General features: G+C 49.7%; 1 pseudogene; it reads right to left on the reverse strand.

Moving 5' to 3' along the window:
* Positions 1 to 3,065: 3,065 nt before the first annotated feature.
* Positions 3,066 to 5,010, reverse strand: LOC130868968 (interferon lambda-2-like; annotated as a pseudogene).
* Between the last annotated feature and the right edge of the window lie 1,450 nt (positions 5,011 to 6,460).

Consider the following 6,460-nt stretch of genomic DNA (forward strand, 5'->3'; position numbering starts at 1 on the left):
ATCTATCTATATATCATCTCTATATATCTTCTATCTATATATCATCTATCTATCATCTATATATCATCTCTATATATCTTCTATCTATCTATCATCTATCTATCTATCTACCTATTTACCTTTATATCAAATTTTATTTCTATTTGTTGATTTTGTTTTGAGACAGGGTCTTTCAACATGGCCATGGCTGTCCTGGAACTCACTATGTAGACCAACCTGAGCTACAACTCACAGAGACCTGCCTGCCTCTGCTTCCTGAGTGCTAGGATTAAAGGAGTGCACCACCACCACCCAGCTTCAACTTTTTTTATGTGTGTGTGAGGTGGGTGTGCACAGGAGTGTAGTGCCCACAGAGGCCAGAGATGCTGGATCCCCTGCAGATTCCGTTCCAGACAGATGTGGGTCCTGGAACTGAACTTGGGTCCTCTGCAAAAACAGCAGGGCTCTTAACAGCTAAGTTATCTCTCCAGCTGCACCCCAGCCCCTCAACTCCCCACATCATCATGCCCCACAGTTCCACAGAATCTTGGGAGAAATTGTGATTTTATCAACTACCAACAAAGTAGTCCTATCTATCTATCTATCTATCTATCTATCTATCTATCTATCTATCTATCTATCTATCTATCTATCTGAGTTTCACTATGTAGTCCTGGCTGAGTTCAAACTTACGTATTTCCATATTTTTATCATAGAAGTGATACACTCTTGGGGCTGGAGAGATGGCTGGCTCAGGTGGTAAAGTGCTAGCCCCACAAGTATGAGGACCCAAGTTCGATTCTCCAGAGTGGAGGGAAGTCAGGCATGGCAGCATGTGCTTGTAATCCACCGCCAGAGATGCAGAAATGGGAGGGTCTGTGGTGCTCACTGTACAGCTAGCATAGCCTAATTGACAAGCCACAGGACAACTAGGAAGTAAAGCAAAGCGAGGTGGACAGTTATTGAGGGGTGGCAGCTGAGGTCCTTTGTCCTCCCTCCAGGTGCACTCACACAAAAGCACATCTACATGCACATGAACACACACAAGCACACATATATAAGCAAGCATGAAGTTGCAAGGTCCGTGTTCAATAGAATGTTCCTGACCACCTCACCGTCTCTCTGCTTTGGGTCTAATAGCATCCATCTTTCTAGGGACAGATTGTTGGGAATAGAGGTTTCTCTCTAGTCTCTCACATCTGTTTTGCTTTTTTTTTTTTTTTTTTTTTTTGAGATATGACATCAAGTCGCCCAGGCTGTGTCGCTTCGGATGACGTGAACTGCTGATTCTGATGCCTCCACTTTCTCAGGGCTGAGGTTGCAGTCATGTAGCACCATTACACCCAGAATAATACACATGTTCTTTTATTTATGTATTTATTTAATTACATTTGGGGGACTGGAGAGATGGCTCAGTGGTTAAGAGCACTGTCTTCTCTTCCAGGGGACCTGGGTTTGAGTCCCTGCACCCACCGGGTGGCTCACAATCCTTTGTAACCACAGTTATGGGGATCAGATGTCCTCTTCTGGCCGCTGTGGGTACTGCATGTACATGGTGCACAGGCACACCAGAACACCCATGCACAAAAGGTAACAATAATTTTAAAATGTACACAGTCTAGGGTGGCTGTGGGGATCAAAGTATGAGTTGGAGGGTAAGTTCTTTCCTTCCACTGTGTGGTTCCTGGATACCAAGCTCATGTCCACAGTGTTAGTGCTGAACAGTCTTGTGGAGTGCAATACATTTGTTTTTGTTTTTGTTTGTTTGTTTTTTGAGACAGGGTTTCTCTGTGTAGTCCTGGCTGTCCTGGAACTCACTCTGTAGATCAGGCTGGCCTTGAACCCAGAGATCCTCCTGCCTCTGCCTCCCAAGTGCTGGGATTAAAGGTGTGTGCCATCACTGCCCAGTAATACACATGTTCTCATGTGTTATGACAAATTCCTTTTTATTTCTGCCATATGAGTTGGGTTTTCTTTAGATGTATGTGTGTCTGTGCTTTGCATGCGTGTGTATGAGCTTATATGTGCATGCGGAGGTCAAGGGTCAACACCAGTTGTCTTCTGAATTGATCTCCATTTTTTTAAGCATGTGATTATTTTTATGTTATGCACACACGAGTGCCAGCATATATGTATATACACTAAGGGTATGTCTGATGCCCATAGAAACCAGAAGAGAGCATCATATCCCTGGGACTAGAATTATGTATGTAAGGTTGTGAGCCACCATGTGGGTGCTGGGATTTCAGATCAGGTCCTCTGCAAGAGCAGCCAGTGCTCCTAACTGCTGAGCAGTCTCTCCAAACCTTAGTCCGCATGTTTTAATGTGTGTGTACTTGCTCGGACAGGTACCAGTGCATGGAGGCCTGACATGTGTGTTATGTGTCTTCTCGATTGTTTTCCACTTTATTTTTCAGCCAAGGTCTATAACTAAATCTGAAGCTTACCAACTGCTAGACTGGGTGGACAGCTAGCCCCAGGGATCCTTGTCCTGTGTATATTTCCAAAGTTGGCTGTATCTTTTTTTTCCTTTTTACATGGGTGCTGGGGATCAAACCTAAAGTTCTCACCCTTGTCCAACCTCTGCAGCTTGTGTTGGGTTTTCCAGTTTCTAATTATCAGATGACAGCTTCCTGAATGAGCGAGACCCCCCTCATCTGTTCCAGAGACGTTTAAAAGAGAGATAAACGGTACATACAGACTAGAGAAAGACTTATTAGCATGTTTGTAAACATGTGTGAATGTGGACAGGCCACAGTGACACATCTTTGGTTAGTTGCTGGTTTGGAGAGGTGGTCCCTTGGATACACATCACAGAAGACAGACACACAAACGCACAGTCTTGAGTGTCCTCTGCACCAGTCATCCACACTCAGCTGCATGCCACAACCACACACGAACACACACCCAAGGATCACAGAAGGGTCCAACTCCTCGCTGTTTATTTGCATATGTTGTATAAAAATAGGAAAAATAAACCCAGCTTGGACCGCAGCTTCATAAATAAAGAGTGAGAGGAAATAAGGGAGGGGTGGGACCGAGTGTGGAGTCCAGAGCCTTGAATGCACAGTGCCGGGCCACTGCACTCACACACCCTGATCTCCCTCGGCCACACACTCCGGGTCCCGGATGAGCAGGCCCATGAGGTTGAAAGTGACAGAGGCCTCCAGGCAGCCGGGGGTCTCCTGAAAGGACAGGACTTGCTCAGGGGCTGCCGGGACTCAGGGCTCCCAGGCTCTGCAGATCCAGGTCCCCTCTCCAGACTCACCTTCTTCTGGGCCCCCTGGAGCCTGTGCAGCCAGCGGGAGAGGCGGTGACTCGGGGACCCGGGCTCTACTGTGGGCTGAGACTGTGTCTGTGGACAGAGGAGGGGACTGTGAGCCTGCTGCTGGGACATAGGAGACGTCCCGTGGATGGAGGCACAATGTGGAGGAGCCAGGGACCTAGGACTCACACAGGCCTGCAGCTGGGACTGGATGTGGCGCAGCGTGTGAAGAGGCTGGTGCAGGATGGGGCCCAGGGCTGGGTCAGTCAGTTCTCCAGGACCTCCAGTGTCAGGGCCAGATCAGCCTGCAGGGCCTTGGGGCGCTCCTGGACCTGAGAAGAGGCGAGAAATAACAGGTAATCAGGAGAAACAGGTAAGAGAGCTGAGGTAAAAGGCTGAGAGTGTGGCTCAGAGTGCTTGACCAGAATCTTCCAAGGATGGCCTGGGGATGTGACTCAGTGGTAGAGCCCCTGCCTAGAACCCCCAGTGAGGGGCTGAGGTGTGGATCAGTGGTAGAGCCCCTGCCTAGAATCCCCCAGTGAGGGGCTGGGTTGTGGCTCAGTGGTAGAGCCCCTGTCTAGAATCCCCCAGTGAGGAGCTGGGATGTGGCTCAGTGGTAGAGGACTTACCTAGCCTGTGTGAGACCTGAATTGAGTCCCTATAACCACATACACAACTGCCCCAAACCCCAAAAGGCAGAGGTAAGTTGGGTTGTGTAAGGAATACAATACAGGGGGAAGGTGGTTCAGGACACTTGGTGGAGACAGATGTGGACAAGAGGGATCCAGAGATCAGGAGTGTTTGAGGAGGAATACAGATGAGGAAGGTTCAGGTGAGGGAAAAAGGAAGGGAGGAGACAGGTGAAGGCAAAGAGAAGGCAACTCGCAAACAGGACTCTGGGCTCCCAGAGCTTTAGGAGATCGGGGAGAAGAGAACAGAATAGGGAGGTAGGGGAGGTGGAGGAGGCTGTATGGAAAGGTGGAGGCTGGAGAGGAATGTAGGCTGGGAGAGGATCATCTTAAGATGTGAGGGGCAGAGGGGAAAGGCTGCGTGAGGGGAAACGGGGTAAGAGAGGAGACGACAGGGAGAAGCAGGGAACAGGATGGGGCATGGGTGCCAGACAGGCTGGGCGAGGAAGGAAGAGAAATATGAGCCAGGTGTGGTGCCATGTGTCTATGATCCCAGCGTAGTCAGGAGGCTGAGGGTCTCCAGGACCTCATGACTGAGGCCAACCTGGGCTACATAGTGAGACCCCTCTGTCTCCCTGCTCCCGAAAAGAGACTGAGCTGAAGGAGCCAGATAAGCATGGGATGGCCCAGGCACTTGAGGGACACGGGGTTTGGGGACGGAAGCGAAGGGCAAGGGGGTGACCCTCACCTGGCTTCCAGTTTCTGGCTGCTGGGACAGGGACTGGTGCTGCACTGGACATCCTTCTGGAGCACAGGTTAGCCCACACAGGAGAGACAGGGCCTAGTTCGCAGGAGCAAGAGTGACTCTTGGCCTGGTGGGAGGGTTTGAGGTGATTTCATGGCAGAAAGGATAGACAGGTCATAGCTGGAAGACTCAAGCCTAGCCGATGGCAGAAGGTTAGAGGTTAGCCCACGGTGCCAGGCTGCCACCTTCATCCCAGTAGGAAAGATGGAGGGTAGCCCGTTATGGTAACAGCAATGCACCAAAGACTGGAAAATGCCAGTGAGACAGCATGTTCTGGCTGGAGTGGGCTTGGAAGGAAGGGCAGGACCAGCTGTGGCCACGTCTAGCATCATGGCCGCCAGCCCCAGCAGCAATAGTGTAGCCGTGCTCCAGTCTCAAGTGTCCCCTGAGCTTCATGGCTCTGCTTTTGAAGCCTTGAAGATGTGTACAAAGAGAAAAAGAGGTGAAGGGACACCAAAATTTACTCTCCAGAGGCATGGAGCCAATTCCTGGGCCAGGTAGGTGAGCAGGTGTGGGTGTGGTTAGGTGTGTGATGCTGTTCCAGGAAGGAAAGAGAAACAGAACCCAGTGTCGGGCGTCTGCAAAACCATCTCTTTCTGGACATCAAAGGGCAGGGCTCCCCAAATTAGAACACATTGGAGATGGGGGGCAGTAGTAGGGATGGGCAGAAGGCTCAGGTCATGGTGGGAACGGGAGGTGGAGGGTGGGCGGGTGTGGAACAGGCTCCCTGACTGAGAAGGATGTCTCATGAAGTTTCCTGAGAGTGAGTAATTGCTGTTGCGGTTGTGAGGATTATTTTCTGGGTGTTGTCATGCTCGGGAGGTAGCTGGAAAGAATTCCTTTCTGGGTACTTGATGGTGTTTGGGGAAAAGGCAGGCCTGTGAGTCAGTGGGCTGTATGAGGAAGGAGACTCCTGTAGAGTGAGGGCGTTGATAGGAGGAAATTTGGAGCTGAGCACTCTTGACTGTAAGAAAGCCCCATTCCTGGCCAGGCTGTGGTGGCGCACGCCTTTAATCCCTGCACTCGAGAGGCAGAAGTAGGCGGATCTGTGAGTCTGAGGCTAGCCTGGTCTACAGAGCGAGTTCCAGGACAGCCTAGCTACACAGAGAAACCCTGTCTCAAAAAACCAAAGATAAAAAAGGAAAAGAAATCCACATTCCTTACTGGTCTCGTAGAGGACCTGGGTGTTGTAATTTTTGATCTTTTGGGGGGCCCACCACCCAACTCCCAAATAGATCACACTTGAAAACTTATTCTTTATTATAAATGAATGACCTTAGCTTGGCTTGTTTCTAGCCAACTTTCCTTAAACTATCCCGTCTACCTTTTACCTCTGGGATTTTTCCATTCTCTTACTTCTGTAAACCTTACTCTTACTCCATGGCTTGCTGTGTAGCTGGGAGGCTGACCCTTGCTGGGAGGCTGACCCTTGCTGTCCTTCTCCTTTTCTGACTTCTTTCTCTCCCAGATTTCTTCTTCTTCTTCTTTTTTTTTTTTTTTTTTTTTTTTTTTTTTTTTTTTTGGTTTCTCAAGACAAGGTTTCTCTGTAGCTTTGGTGCCTGTCCCGGAACTAGCTCTTGTAGACCAGGCTGGCCTCGAACTCCCAGAGATCCGCCTGCCTCTGCCTCCCAAGTGCTGGGATTAAAGGCGTGTGCCACCACCGCCCGGCCCCAGATTTCTTGTTTATAGATTCTCTCTGCCTGCCAGCCCCGCCTATCCTTTCTCCTGTCTTGCTATTGGCTGTTCAGACAAAGAATCACAACTTCCCAGAGTCAAACAAAT

Source organism: Chionomys nivalis, chromosome 2 (genome assembly GCF_950005125.1).
Source record: "Chionomys nivalis chromosome 2, mChiNiv1.1, whole genome shotgun sequence".
In the NCBI taxonomy this organism is placed as follows: domain Eukaryota; kingdom Metazoa; phylum Chordata; class Mammalia; order Rodentia; family Cricetidae; genus Chionomys; species Chionomys nivalis.